Source organism: Arvicanthis niloticus, chromosome 1 (genome assembly GCF_011762505.2).
Source record: "Arvicanthis niloticus isolate mArvNil1 chromosome 1, mArvNil1.pat.X, whole genome shotgun sequence".
NCBI lineage: Eukaryota > Metazoa > Chordata > Mammalia > Rodentia > Muridae > Arvicanthis > Arvicanthis niloticus.
The window spans coordinates 10,103,655-10,119,105 of record NC_047658.1 but is presented as its reverse complement, the minus strand read 5'-3'; the positions used below and the strand labels follow the sequence as shown (position 1 = coordinate 10,119,105).

The window sequence follows — 15,451 nt, the reverse complement described above, 5'->3', positions numbered from 1 at the left end:
GCGATATGTGAGGTGTGTTTAAAAAAAAAAACTGGTAATGATCAATCCATATGATACCCACAGCTGTATTCTTCACAGAGATCTAGATGCCCTGTGCCCTCTTGGCCTTACAGCTCATTCCAACTGCAAGGAAAGATCATTCACTGACTAAGAGGCACTGGCTGCTCTTCCAGTGGACCTGAGTTTGAGTCCCAGTTCTAAGTAGCGGTTCACGATTATCTATAGCTCCTGTTCTAGGGGATCTGCTGATCTTTTTTGGCCTCCAAGAGCACCAGGCATGCATATGATGCACAGACATGCATGCAGGCAAGATGCCCGTACACATAAATATTAAATGTAAAGAACGAGCCTTTGTCTCAAAAGCACAAGAAAAGACTGCATAAACTAAACCCGACAGCCAAGGGTTCCAGCATTCGAGCTACTTCCCCCATTGTCTGTGGAGAGCAGAGAGGGGTCCAGGAGGAGACCCCAAAAGGCCTGTTTTAGGGCTCCTGCTGAGACCTGGAACTGAAAACCTCCCTCACAAGGGCTCGCCCTCAACACAGCCGAGATTTCTCCATCCACTGCTGTGGCCTCCTCAGGTGCCTTGGCACACTGCACGCTGGCCTTCAGCACCTTGGCTGCCACTCCTGGCCCTGACAGCTCTGGGTGCAACTGCAGGTGGCTTGCCAGGCTCTTGAGCTGGCTGAAGCCACAGCCACGGTGCAGGCACATGAAGGGCTTTAGACCACTAGTAGGAGCACGAATTCTTGGCCAGGCTCTTGCTCTGTGTGAAGCTGTGGCCACAGTCTAAACAAGTATAAGACTTTTCGCCTGTGTGGATGCTCCAGTGCTACACCAGGTGCGAGCTCTGGGAGAAGGTCTTGCCACAGTCAGTACAGGCATTCGGCCACTCGCCTGTGTGCCTTCGTTGGTGCCGTGTCAGCTTCGACCAGTGGTTGAAGCTTTTGCCAAACTCAGTGCAGATGTAGGGTGCAGATGGCTGCAGCTGGGGTGGGACCCAGGAGGTGGTGCAGACTGGGGTGGGGACAGCTGGGGACCTGTGGGGGAGAAGGCGGGGGGAGGGAGTCCAGTGGCAGGGTCCCAGGGCGGGCTTCCCACATCGCCAGCGGAGGGTCCCACATTCACGCAGCTGTCGGTGGGCGGGCCTGTGGCTGCATCGGCAAGGTTCCAGGGTTCCAAAAGCTGGGAATCAGGCGGAGAGACCATGCAACACGTGGAGTCCGGTTTTCCAAAGCTTTATTGTTCATGACATGGTTAATGGATGTAAGTGGTACGCGCTCCCCCCCCTTCCCGCCAAAGGCCAGGGGAGTCTCATTTTATAGGGAAGAAAAAAGGGGAGGGAATAACTTAATTAGCTACGCCCCTGGCCTTTTGATAATTCATTAATATTTAAATCTCTGGAGGTAGAGACTTGTTAATCACGCCCTCTACCTGTGTCCTACGTGACTGAAGGTAACAGGTTAAATGGAGTTACCTCGTCCAAGGCCCAACATCCCACCCTCTTTTCTTTCATAAAAAGAGGGGCGGCTCTGTATCGTCTGTAGTCTGCAAGGTACAGTTTAATGAGAGATGTGGACCCTGTGGAGTAGTCTGGAATCTGGGAGCATGGGGAGATCAAACCCAGTGCTGTATCAAAGGGGCCTAGGAACAGAGCTGAACATTCTACCATCCCTTAAAGGGTCTCTGGGGTTCAAAGCTCGTTCAACCAGGCTATGTCCAAACCATCTCTTCACGGCCCAACATCTCAGTCCCTTTTAGTGAAAATTTTGGATGAGGTGATCAAAAGAAAACACTATGTAGGCCAGAGGGTGTAGCATAACTAAGTCAAGGGTAATGGGAATTGAGGGTAGGGTTTGGAAGGCAGGGAATCATTGAAACAATTAAATACAGGTTGTACAGTTTGAGGGTAATGACATCTGATTAATCTAAATAGACATTATGTTTTCCTCACTAACATGTAACCTTAGCTATGTGACTTTGGCAAAAAAGTTCATTTGTAGCTGGAAGGCCTGGATATGTCTTCTGTAGTAAGCATCTCTGGGTTCTGGCGTGTATCTCTGGAGCCTGGTGTGGGTTGCTGGATCTCAGCATGTTCTGGGGTCTTCAGTCAGATGAGATGGCTGGAAGAAGGCAGGTTCCAGGAGGTGGCGCTGTCACTGGATCTCAGCGTGTCTCTGGAGTCTGTAGTCAGATGAGGTGGCTGGGAGAAAGCAGCTTGGCATCTCAGGCAGATTCCAGAGGATGGCTGGACTCTGTTGGATCTGTGGGTATACCTGTAGGATAATCACAGTAGGGAAGCAATATCTCTGGCAGGGATATGTCTGTAGGCTGTATACTGAGCATTAAATTGCTTGGGAACAAGCACCTTATGGCCTGTCGTTAAGATCCTGAAAAGGCAAAGGTGTTTGAGGAAAGTTTAGTCTTGGAAGGTATCTTTGAGTCTGTTTTTGGATGGCTGAGGGAGAAAAACAATGTTAATTTTGTATCTGGGATTGGCAGCAACAGTTTGTCTGTAAAAGAAATTAGTTGTTAATTAAGACTCAAGAAATGGTGATCAGCACGTTGACTTAAACTGTGGAAGGAAATTAGATGGCTTTTAAACCTTGAAGAAATTATAAAGGTTGAAAAAAATAATGTTGGACATATATCACGAATATTAGAGAGAAAAGGCAGAATTAAAGTAAAAAAAATAGCAAAAATTTTGGTTGAAAAAACACAAGCATTGTTGTTCTAGGTGTTCCTGTTAGGAAGAAAAGGAAACGTTTAAAATTTTTGGTTGAAAAACAGGAACGTTTGTTGCAGGTCCTCCTGTTGGGGAGAAGCAGTAATGGCGGGTTTAGAAGCAATGGGGGGAGGGGCCTAGCTCTGCCATGTGGTGTCTGGGTGCTCTGGCAGAGAGGTTCTGCATTCCCACTTTTCTTTTTCTTAGTTGGTAAATTTTAAATGTAGAGAAGAGGAAAGGCCAACTTTGAAGAAAAGTTTAAGGCAAGCAAGAAGCATTGGGGAGGGCTAAGAGTCAGAAAGAGTGAGAGTCTGTGTCTATGGGAAAGACACATGGAAGTTGGATTGGAGTCAGGCAGCTTTGAGAGAAACTGGCAGGCAGCAGTGGGGTAAGGGGTACAGGCAGGATTTTAGATCCGCTGTTTCAGGCAAGCTGGCTGAGCTAAGTAGCTTTAGTCAGCTGCAAATGACTGAGGGTGAGGGGAAGCATAGGCTGGCTAAGGAACACTGGGCTGGGTAGCAAGCAGGGTTCCGCCCTGTTGCTTCAGGCAAGCAGGCTAAGCCAAATAGTTGTAGCCTGTCGCATATGACGGGGGAGTAGGGAAAAAAAGCTACCTGGCAGGGCCCTAGGGGCTAGAGTTTGGAATTGGTGATTTTGAGAGAGAGGACGGTCTCAGCCTCGAGAAAGGGTCTCTCAGCCAAGGGAAAGAGTCTTAGAAAGAGGGTTACAGCAGGTGTTGTGGCTTGAAGGACAGCTATTAGCTGTGGAGGAACCCCCTCTGTGGAGCTGGGGGGATGGGAAGAGTGGGGGGCTAAGAAGCCGCCGCCATCTTGCCCTTGAGCTGGAGAACACGTGGGGAGAGAGACCTAGTTCTTTTGTATTAGTCAGGGGTTAGGCTATAGCTAAGAATCAGAGAAAGAGAGAGGGGGTAGGGTGGACAGAGAGAGATGTTACTCACGGTTTTTGCAGACACCAGTGGGGGGCGCTTGTGGAGCTGGCTCTGCACACGTTGTCCACCACCTGTGGGAAACAATGTAGGCCCGTGCATGGGTGCACGAGTGTGGATCTCTGTCACTGGTCTGCTGGTCTGCTGGTCTGCTGGTCTGCTGGTCTGCTGGTCTGCTGGTCTGCTGGTCTGCTGGTCTGCTGGTCTGCTGGTCTGCTGGTCTGCTGGTCTGCTGGTCTGCTGGTCTGCTGGTCTGCTGGTCTGCTGGTCTGCTGGTCTGCTGGTCTGCTGGTCTGCTGGTCTGCTGGTCTGCTGGTCTGCTGGTCTGCTGGTCTGCTGGTCTGCTGGTCTGCTGGTCTGCTGGTCTGCTGGTCTGCTGGTCTGCTGGTCTGCTGGTCTGCTGGTCTGCTGGTCTGCTGGTCTGCTGGTCTGCTGGTCTGCTGGTCTGCTGGTCTGCTGGTCTGCTGGTCTGCTGGTCTGCTGGTCTGCTGGTCTGCTGGTCTGCTGGTCTGCTGGTCTGCTGGTCTGCTGGTCTGCTGGTCTGCTGGTCTGCTGGTCTGCTGGTCTGCTGGTCTGCTGGTCTGCTGGTCTGCTGGTCTGCTGGTCTGCTGGTCTGCTGGTCTGCTGGTCTGCTGGTCTGCTGGTCTGCTGGTCTGCTGGTCTGCTGGTCTGCTGGTCTGCTGGTCTGCTGGTCTGCTGGTCTGCTGGTCTGCTGGTCTGCTGGTCTGCTGGTCTGCTGGTCTGCTGGTCTGCTGGTCTGCTGGTCTGCTGGTCTGCTGGTCTGCTGGTCTGCTGGTCTGCTGGTCTGCTGGTCTGCTGGTCTGCTGGTCTGCTGGTCTGCTGGTCTGCTGGTCTGCTGGTCTGCTGGTCTGCTGGTCTGCTGGTCTGCTGGTCTGCTGGTCTGCTGGTCTGCTGGTCTGCTGGTCTGCTGGTCTGCTGGTCTGCTGGTCTGCTGGTCTGCTGGTCTGCACCGTCCTTTGTCAGAGACAGGGCTATTGTAGAGGAGCAGGGGCTAAGCAGGGCACTCACAGTGTGCAAGGCAGACTCTGCAGTAGGAGTCTCTTGGTGGGAAATCTCCATTTTGGGCCCAAGCCTCAGCGGTGGGTGGGCGTGGCAAAATGGGAGAATGTGGGGGTCGCATGGCGGCAGATCCATGCCCCGAGATTGGCCTCCATCTGGGGTCTCGGAACTCCGGCAGAATGGAGGCGGGGAGCGTGTGGGGTGCCTGTGCTGAGAGAGGAACAAGAGACTTAGTATCACATCTTTCAGGAAGTATACTTGCTTAGCAGATTCAGCCAGGATGATTCTTGTAAACGCATGGGTGGTTGTGCCCCACGTTGGGCGCCAGCTGTGGGGGAGACATCTCGTGGGTGGGGGGAGGGAGTCCAGCGGCAGGGTCCCAGGGCGGTCCGGCATCAGGGTCCCGGGCGGGCTTCCCACATCGCCAGCAGAGGGTCCCACATTCACGCAGCTGTCGGTGGGTGGGCCAGCGGCTGCATCGGCAAGGTTCCAGGGTTCCAAAAGCTGGGAATCAGGCAGAGAGACCATGTGACACATGGAGTCCGGTTTTCCAAAGCTTTATTGTTCATGACATGGTTAATGGATGTAAGTGGTATGCGCTTCCCACTCCCCCCACATCCCCCAGCCTCGCCAAAGGCCAGGGGAGTCTCATTTTATAGGGAAGGAAAAAGGGGAGGGAATAACTTAATTAGCTATGCCCCTGGCCTTTTGATAATTCATTAATATTTAAATCTCTGGAGGTAGAGACTTGTTAATCATGCCCTCTACCTGTGTCCTACGTGACTGAAGGTTAAATGACGTGAACAGGTTAAATGTAGTTACCTCGTCCAAGGCCCAACAGGGACCTCATCCTCATCCATGATCAGAATGTGCACTTCGAAGCAACAGGGAAGGAGGCAAGTCAGAGTTGGCAGACCCACAGGAAACATCCATGTGCAGGCTGCCAATGGATTCCAGCTTAGTGGGTGGCCCAGGGAAGCTTATCCTTTCTGGGGTCCTCCAACCCAGGGAATGCTGGGTTGTACCAATACATATCCAGTACACCTTATCCCATGAGCACCAACCACTCGAGGCATTTCAAGTAATTTGTGTTCATAACCCATCTCTCTGATACTTGTTCTCCTTCTCAGTGGATGTTCTCTCTGTCAGCCTTTCTCTGGACCTGCCTAAGGCTACCAGGCTCTCATCAAAGTCTACCAACCAAAGCTATAGAGGGTCAAGGGCAGGGATGCAAGGAGTGATACCTGAAATGCAATGAGGATGGGAGGGCCAGGCCTGCAGGCTAGGAAGTAATAGTGTCACATTTGTACAATTGTGACTGCAGGGTGGGAAACAGAAAAGGAGAAACAAGTTGGACAAAGAGGGTGGGATACCAGCTTGTGAGGTATGCTAGCCCTCTCTATCTGGGCATGCAAGCCCAACCATATAGTTATTGGGCTCTATTGCAAGTTAAGTTGGATTTCCCCACCATCACAACCATGGACAACTAGAGTATAGGAGACTTGATCTGGACAACTGAAAACAACACCCACTGCTGGGGGAAGCCCAGCCTCCTACATGTGCCTCCTTTCCAAGGCCAACTCTTCCTGCTCTGGAGGCCTGGGTTGACTTTGCCTGACACTTGCTCTCCAGGGTCCTGCCCACCCCTCAAACTTCCTCTGCGTCCCCATTTCCCAGCAGAACCAAGGACCACAGTCACATGCCTGGGCCTCACAAGGTATACCCTGCCAACCAACCCAGAGGACACTCTGGAGTCTCTCTTCTTGGGCTCTCACCACCCCCTGGAAGCTCTCTTTCTCGTTCACCAGTTCCAAGTGCTCAAATGCTGCCTCTGAGGTAATCTGGCAAATGAGTGACTGTAGCACACTCTGAGGCTGTGTTAAACCTACATCTGGTAGGTGCTGTACAACCTGCTTCTATGATGGGATGCTAGGGAGGGGGAACTTGGCAATGGGGACACATAACCATCAAAGTCAGCTTTGTGAGACAAATGATGTGAATAGTCCACCGCTCCCCTTCTCAAGTCCACAGAGGTATATAAAGGCACCTTTCTCCCTGTCAGGACTGCATGACAGTGAACTTAAGGCAAGGTCCTTTCTACACACACAAAAAATAAGACCAGTTTTAAAACCTACAGAGGCCAGGCTACAGCCAAATAGATAATGACAATACATGAAGACAAACTAAGAAAATAAGAGTCCCTTTAGTAAATATATACCTCATATGCCACCATAGTTCCACTACAAAATGTTGCCTGAAGACGAACACAACTTTGCCTCATTGGGAGGTGGGGGAGGCTTAAGTCCTTACAAGGTTTAGATGGGAACTCTTGAAGCAGCCTGGAGCTCATGTCAGGTGCTGGCCTTCAGAGGCTAGATCAAAAATTCATCAGAGGATAAAAATCATAGACCATGACAGCTAACTGGAAAGCTAAAGCTGAAGTGACTGGGGCTTGAAACCGGCCCCACAGGTAAGGAGGAAACAGGTGAGTGTACATTGTTGCTGTGCCCTTCCTAGATATCCCAAGTTCTAGGCCACACACAGCAACTCTTAGCTGACTGCAAGGTTACAACTACAAAGATTAAATATTCCCTCCTTGGTTGGTCCTAGTGTGAAGAGCTGCTTCCACCTAATGCCCACACCATCTTGGGAGAGGACCTGTGAAGGTTCAACACAACCCCTGAAGAAATATTCTAGGTTCCAGGTTATAAGGAGCAGGCCCTTATCAGGACTGACTCCATATTTGTAATAGGAAAGAAAACAAGTTTGAAGTGAAGTTGTTTCGAAGTGCTGTGATAATCAAAAGTTGTTATGATAATCAAAAGTTGTTTTGAAAAGCTTATGAATCAAAATATTTGTACATTAAAATAAGTTGTTTTGAATAAGTGTGATAACCAGCTGTAATGAAATCATAGCCCCACAGATAACCAGACACATCTGGTTATCTGCCATGTACGTCAGAAGTAACCCTAATTCAAGAATAAAACAGGAGCCCTTGGCCAGAGCACTTCATCACACTGGTAGCCATGCCTGGCTATCGTGATCCTGCGTTCAGGTCTCCTCTGCAGCCCAGAGACCAAGCACTCTTCAGCATGGATCATCAAAGCAGCAGCCGAGAGACTGAGCACTCTGTACCTGATCATCAATGAGACAGCTGAGAGACTGAAGCCTCTAACTTCGTGGTCAAACACTCTCCAGACCTGAGCTGCTAGAAGATGCAGAACACCCTTATCTTCCTGGTCAAGCACTCTCTAGACCTGAGCTGCTGGAAACTACAGTCATAAGAACTCAGGTCATATAACTCATGAATAATAATGTACTTACAGCTATGTTTATTTCTTCAGTAATTAGCAACTTACTATTTGTGTTTATTGTATTGATATTGATAGAGGAAATGTATAGGAAATGTGGCAATACCTCATTGTTACAATAGCTTTATTTAGCAGTGGTGATAATATATTGTTTGCCGTACATTATTAAAGAACAATTAAATATCAAACCTTTGTCTCTGGAGTACTCTCTCCCCTCTCGGGGAACTGATCATCTCACAGTCAATCCTGTATGGGATTCCTGAGTGGAGAGGACCTGTCGCTCCTCTACCCACGGGGACCTAAAACCTTATCACAACCTGCGCATGACAGATAACACACTGGGCTCACAACACAGGTGCTAGGTACATGGTGATGGAATCAGAAAGCCAAGATTTGCAGTGGCCAACTAGATCTACCAAACATCAATGGCCACTGACTCAACACCTCTGCAGCAGTTCCAATCTTAGAGTAGCTGGGGACTCTCCCAGCGAAGCCCTAGGACCTTCATGTTTCCACTTGAACCCCCAATTTCAGATGTACTGTCACAAGCCCAGCCAGGAAGGTCCCAATGCTCAAGGTTGAGACTGTGTGCACAGTTGCACTGTTGATCACAACTGCCAAGAAAGGAGGCCAGCCTAGAAGCCCTTCCTCAAAAGAATGAATAAAGAAAACATCTTACATACATGCAGGGCAATTTTATTCATTGGTAAAGAATGGAATCTTCAGAAAAACAACTGAAATTATAATGTATGGGGTTGGGGGGGATGGAGATCACTTGCTGTGAAAGCAAAAGGTTCCAAGTACAAAACCCGAACACCCATGTAAAAGTCATGGCAGTGCAGGCCTGAATCTCCAGTGCTGCTTGGTGGGTAGACACAAATGGATTCTTGAAGCTTCCTGGCAAGGCAATCTGACTAATACATGGAGCTTCAGTTTCTGTGAGACCTTGTCTCAAACTAGGTGAACTCAATACAAGAACCTACATTTTCAAGCATCAGTACACATGTATGCACACACACACACACAAATGCCCATGTGGGAGAGGAAAGTAGGAAGGAGACTAGATAGGACCAGACAGCAGAGGGGGAAGAAGAAAGCAGGAGGACTATCTAAGAGGGGGAAAGGGACCAGTCCCAGTGTGGTGAAGGAAGTGGGTACAAACATAATACAGTGATGCCTATGTGCTACAATGTCACAGGGGCCTGGGAGACAGCTGAGCAGTTAAATGTGCCTGCCCCAAGTCTGACAATCTGAACTCAGTCACAATACACACATGGTGGAAGAAGACCAAGGCCTTCAAGATTCGTTCTGGCTTCCATGTGCATAGTGGCATGCTTGCCCTACTCCCTCCCATGGACACACAGACAGAATATAACTGAAAATATTTTAAAGCTTAGAAATACACAGTTGCCAGTGTACTGTATGCATCTTTGAACAGTATTTGCTGTCAAGACATGGAATCTGAATATTGAATACAATAAGAAGTCTGGGAGCTCAGGACACAGCACCTTTGGGGGGGGGTGGAGAAGGAGCATGGGACCTACAGCTCCCACAGCAGCACCAGGAAGCTCAAGTGTTCCAGAGAACAATGGTATGGATAAAAACACAGGTAAATGAAACTGGACCAAAAAGAAGTTTAAAAGACAAAACTTGGTTCTGCCCCAGGAGGAGGAACTACACAAAAAGAATAAACAGACCCTTGTGGACTCCAGTTGCTGCAGACAGGCCTGAACAGCTCTGTGAATGTGCACAAGGTGGCTTTTGTGGCCCAAGAGCTGCATGCAAAGGCTTATAAAATTGACACATCATAACCTCTCCAGAAGCTACTGAGAGACAAAGTGGCAAGGTTTATAGAGGGAAAACTAGGAGGGTGGACAAAATGTCAGCAAACCACAGGAGTCTATTCTACACCGACCACATGAATGTGTGGGATTTGGAACCGGTGTGTCCGGATAAGGCACTCATGGGTCATAAGTGTATAACAAACACACATATGGTCCTTCTGCTCATACCAGTCCAGTCCAAATCTCTTCCATTCTATTCATTTTCCTCATCTGACAACCTTAGGGACTATACAACAGAATAGGCAGCTGTGTGGGCAAAAGCAGACAAAATGGCAGAACACACCATCATGCAAGGAATGATTTCACCTCAAGGTCTGTGAAGACAGGAATGATTCCATTTTCCTAAAAGTAAGAGCATAGCTCCGAACCAAGAGAGCACAGAAGTTCACCGCACTGGTGGGGCCAGGATATAGGAAGGGTCGACTCCTATGCTGCGGGTGAAATATCATAGAAAATGTCCTGGAAGGTGGCTGGGGAGATGGAAAGCAGCCTGAAAAAGCCTGTCACACAGCAGAAAGACTGAAGTCCAGTCCCCAGAACCCATACTCCACTGCTGGGGAGCGGAGACACAGGATTTGCTCAGGCTTGCTAGCCAGGGAGTCTAGCAAAATGAGGAACTTAATGTATAGTCAATGACTGTTTGATAATGAAGAAAATGACTGGAAAAGACTTGCCAACAATGTTTGTTCTCCACAAATACATACAAAGTGCCCTGAAAATTTTAACTTCAGAAATGGAAACCATTCTATTCCTTCTGCCTTGTTGCATAACCTTTTGCTTTGCCCCAGGTCCCTGCAGGCAAACTGCCAAAGAGGTACAACAGCCCACACAACACAGGAACCTGGGTTTATCTGTTGGGTAGAGGCAGATCTTCACCAAGCCTCAAAGGTGCCCCTTATGTCTGTCTCCTCTAGGTCGTAGAGCTGTAGGACCATCTAAGTGGCTGCTGAGAGCAGGACAGAGTGCTCTATGGGAGCTGACAACACCTGGCCAACTTAAGCCAACAAACTGAGAGCAGGCCTGATACCAGACAGAAGCACACACCTCTCTTCACCTGGAAAATCCCAGCCTGGAAGCTCAACCCATGTTACCACAACTGCACACTGTGATCCTAAGCAGGTAAAAGCTCTTAGGGCCTCAGCTGTACCCTTTTCCTACAGATGTTTCACAGCGCTGTGTGAAGCTTGCAGCGGAAGCAAGCTCATGAGGATGAATCAGGGATTCATATTCCTGCAAAGGGTTCAAAAAGGATACCCGGTCCTCCCATGTATTCATACACTCAAGTTCTTGAGGTATGGGGTCCAGCCAAGATCTCACAGCACGGGGAACAGTTGTTGTATCTGCAGAGGAGGCACAGAGGAACCAGGGGAATCTCAGGAACCACAACCCAGCTCCATAGTCTCATGGCAGATCCACAGAGAAGAGCTCCAACCTGTGCACAAGAAAACTCCAAGATGTGCAAGTATGCTCAGTGGCAGAGCTCATGCCTGGCATGTGACAGAGGCCCTAGGTTTGATCCTCTAGGTTCAGTCTCCAGAATCTCTGCAGAAAAAACCAGTCCAGGCAACATGATGCTAAGTACCTTCTGAAAAGGAACCCTGGAGGGGCATCTCACTCTCTCCTTTCCTCCTTCTCTTCCTTCTCACCCAGCACTTCCAGCCTCTACAAATGCTCACCCTGCTCTGACCTCCATCTTGCAGAGGCAGAAGAAAGGGCACCCTCCCTCAGTCTCCACACCTCCCAGCAGGGCTTTTAGCAATCCAGTTTCCACATGGATGGGACAGAGCTTTATAGCCCAGACAAATTACTGTTATTGTTGTTATTAGGTCCCACCGACCCCCCTCTGGGTGCCTGCCCACCAATTATTCTGTTCGTTTTTTCTGCTGCCAATCTTGCCTCCTCTGACCCTGACTGGTGTGCCTGTGTGCAGAAGCAGAACCACATGCCCGTCATCCTCTCACACTCACTTGCTTCTGTCTTCCAACCTGGGATGCCTCATGCCTGTCTTCTCCTTGCACAGGCAGGCAGGAGTGGTGACATCCCAGTGCATCTCCTTCCTTACCAACCAGTCATCTCCAGGATACCTGTTCTCTACTGGTTCTCATTAATAAACACCCTCTCTGACTTCACTGTCACCAAAACGCCCATCTACTCAGTCTCAAGCAACCTCCACCACACCCACAGCCATGGATCGCCAGCAAGGACATCATCTCCTCCTTTCTCAAAGGCCCCAACCAAGCCTTAGCCTCCTCTGTTTTCTTTGCTCCCTCCATCTACCCATAGGGAACCTGCTTCTGGGTTCTTCCCCTCACTGGCACCGCAGTTCTGGATCTAGACTAAGCCTCTCAAGACACCTCTCCTGTCCATGGCCTTAATCTTTGTAAAAAAAAATTACTCAAATAACACAAATAAAAAACTTGGCAAACAAGTTGAGGCAGATGTCTCAGTGGCTGTATAAGTTTGAGGATCACATATACAGCTGTAACCCCACGGCCAGGTGAAACAGCCAGGCTTGTTTGAGGAGGGGAGCTTGCAAGGCTATGTGTCTCTTTTCTGGAGGGCATCCCATGAAGAACTCGAGTCTGGCCAGCTGCTGGGGTTTGGGCCAAGGGGATAGAGTGCAAGCCAGGAGGGGGAGTCACATTTACTGCTGCTGCCTCTTCTCCTGTCTCTGCTGTTGCCTCCCAGTCACTCCCAAGTGCTGCATCCATCCCTCTGCACTGAGCAGGTCTGAGCTGTGCTGGTGAGACTGCAGCTATCTAGCAAAACTAGGAGGGTTCTGAAAGTGCTTTGGGAGACCAGATCTTTTCCCAAGTAGCACAACTCTTCCAATAGAAACTCTTGGACAAACAAACGATTCTCGCACATCTTTGCTTCTCCTGAATAGGGCCCTTATATACAGTTTTGGGTGGGTTAATGTCTGGCAGTAGATAACTCCTATTGGCTTGGACTTAGAACTTGGAGATACCTCATCTACATGTGGAAGACCCTGAGGTACTATTACTACAAGACTGATGACCATAGACCTCTCTGCAGAAGGGGCTGTGGAGGGCTGGAGCTGAGTGAAAAAAGCCAGGAGCATTGCCAAACACCTTCCATCCCATTAGGGTCCATGGATCAAGTCTGGTGCTCGACCAGACAGCCAGTAGCCTTGCACAGCCTACTACCCCACACAAGGCCAACTAAATAAGCTACCCAAAAGGGTGAACTCCAGATTCAACAAGATCCCCATCTCAAAAAAACAGGGTAAAGGGGCTGGAGAGATGCTCAGTGAAAAAAGACCTGAGTTTGGTTCTCAGCACCTACCTGGCAGTTCACAACTGCCTGTAACTCTACTTCAAGACAGAGGATCCGTTCCACCCCATCCCAGATATGAGACCTGGAGCAGACCCATGCCCTGTCTGCTCTTGTGTGGACACCTGATCACATAATAATCAAAGCATCAAATGTACAAAAAAAGAAAAATACTAAAAGCAGTAAGGGAAAAAGTTAAAGTAACATATGAAGGCAGACCTATCAGAATTACACCAGGCTTCTCACCAGAGACTATAAAAGCCAGAAGCTCCTGGACTGATATCATACAGACCTTAAGAGAACACGAATGGCAGCCCAGACTACTATACCCAGCAAAACTCTCAATCAATATTGATGGAGAAAACTAAATATTCCATGACAATTCCAAATTTACACAATATCTTACCACAAATCCAGCACTTCAAAGGATAATTGGTGGAAAACTCCAACACAAGGACGGAAACTACAACCTAGGAAAAGCAAGAAAGTAATCTTCCAACAACCCTAAAAGGAGATAGCTACACAAACATAACTCTACCGCCAATAACAAAAATAACAGGAAACAACATTCATTTCTCCTTAATATCTCTTAATATCAATGGACGCAATTCTCCAATAAAAAGACATAGACTATCAGATTGAATACATAAACATGACCCAGCATTTTGCTGCATACAGGAAACACACCTCCATGAAAAAGACAGACATTACCTCAGAGTAAAAGGATGGAAAACAATCTTCCAAGCAAATGGTCAAAAGAAACAAGCTGGAGTAGCGATTCTAATATCAAATAAAATCAATTTTCAACCAAAAGTAATCCAAAAAAAATGAAGAAGGACACTTCATATTCATCAAAGGAAAAATGTACCAAGAGGAACTTGCAATTCTCAACATCTATGCCCCAAATGCAAGGGCACCCACAAACATAAAAGAAACTTTACTGAAGCTTAAAGCATGCATTGCACCTCACACAATAATAGTGGGAGATTTCAACACCCCACTCTCAGCAATGGACAGATCATGGAAACAAAACCTAAATGGAGACACAATGAAACTAACAGAAGTTATGAACCAATTGGACTTAACTGACATCTATAGAACATTTCATCCTAAAGCAAAAGAATATACCTTTTTCTCAGCACCTCATGGTAACTCCAAAATAGACCATATAATTGGTCACAAAACAGGCCTCAACAGATATAAAAAGATTGAAATAATCTCTTGTAACCTATAAGGTCATCATAGACTAAGACTCGTCTTTAATATGCACAAAACCAACAGAAAGCCCACATACACGTGGAAACTGAACAATCCTCTACTCAATGATGACTTGGACAAAGAAGAAATAAAGAAAGAAATTAAAGACTTTTTAGAATTTAATGAAAATGAGGATATCATACTAAAACTTGTGGGACTCCACAAAAGCAGTACTAAGAGAAAAACTCATAGCTCTAAGTGCCTACAAAAAGAAACTGGAGAGAGCATACACTAACAACTTGACAGAACACCTGAAAGCATTAGAAGAAAAAGAAACTAATATACCTGAGAGGAGAAGACGGCAGGAAATAATCAAACTCAGGGCAGAAATCAACCAAGTAGAAAAAGAAAGAACTATACAAAATATCAACAAAACCAGAAGCTGGTTCTTTGAGAAAATCAACAAGATAGATAAACCCTTAGCCAGACTAAACAAAGGGCACAGAGATAGTATCCAAATTAATAAAATCAGAACTGAAAAGGGAGACATAACAACAGAAATTGAGGAAATTTAAAAAATGATGAGATCCTCCAACAAAGGCTTGTACCCAACAAAATTAAAAAATCTGGATGATAAAATGGACAATTTTCTAGACAGGTACCAGACACCAAAACTAAATCAGGAGCAGATAAACCACCTATATGGTCCTATAAACCCTAAAGAAATAGAAGAAATCATTAAACATCTTCCCACCAAAATAAGTTCAGGGCCAAATGGTTTTAGAGCAGAATTCTATCACACCTTCCAGGAAGACCTAATACCAATTCTCTTCAAGCTATTCCATTGAATAGAAACAGAAGGAACACTACCCAATTCGTTCTATGAAGCTACCATTACCCTCATACCTAAACCACAGAAAGACCCAACAAAGAAAGAAAACTACAGGCCAATCTCTCTTATGAATATTGATGCAAAAATACTCAATAAAATTCTCACAAACCGAATCCAACAAGACATCAAAACAATTATCCATAATGATCAAGTAGGCTTTATCCCAGGAATGCAAGGATGGTTCAATATTCGGAAATCCATCAATGTAATCCACTACATAAA

General features: G+C 47.4%; 1 pseudogene; it reads right to left on the bottom strand.

Annotated features, from left to right (window-relative positions):
• Window positions 1-384: 384 nt before the first annotated feature.
• LOC117720412 (zinc finger protein 787-like) overlaps window positions 385-15,451 on the bottom strand; it is a 96,614-nt pseudogene continuing 81,547 nt past the window's right edge.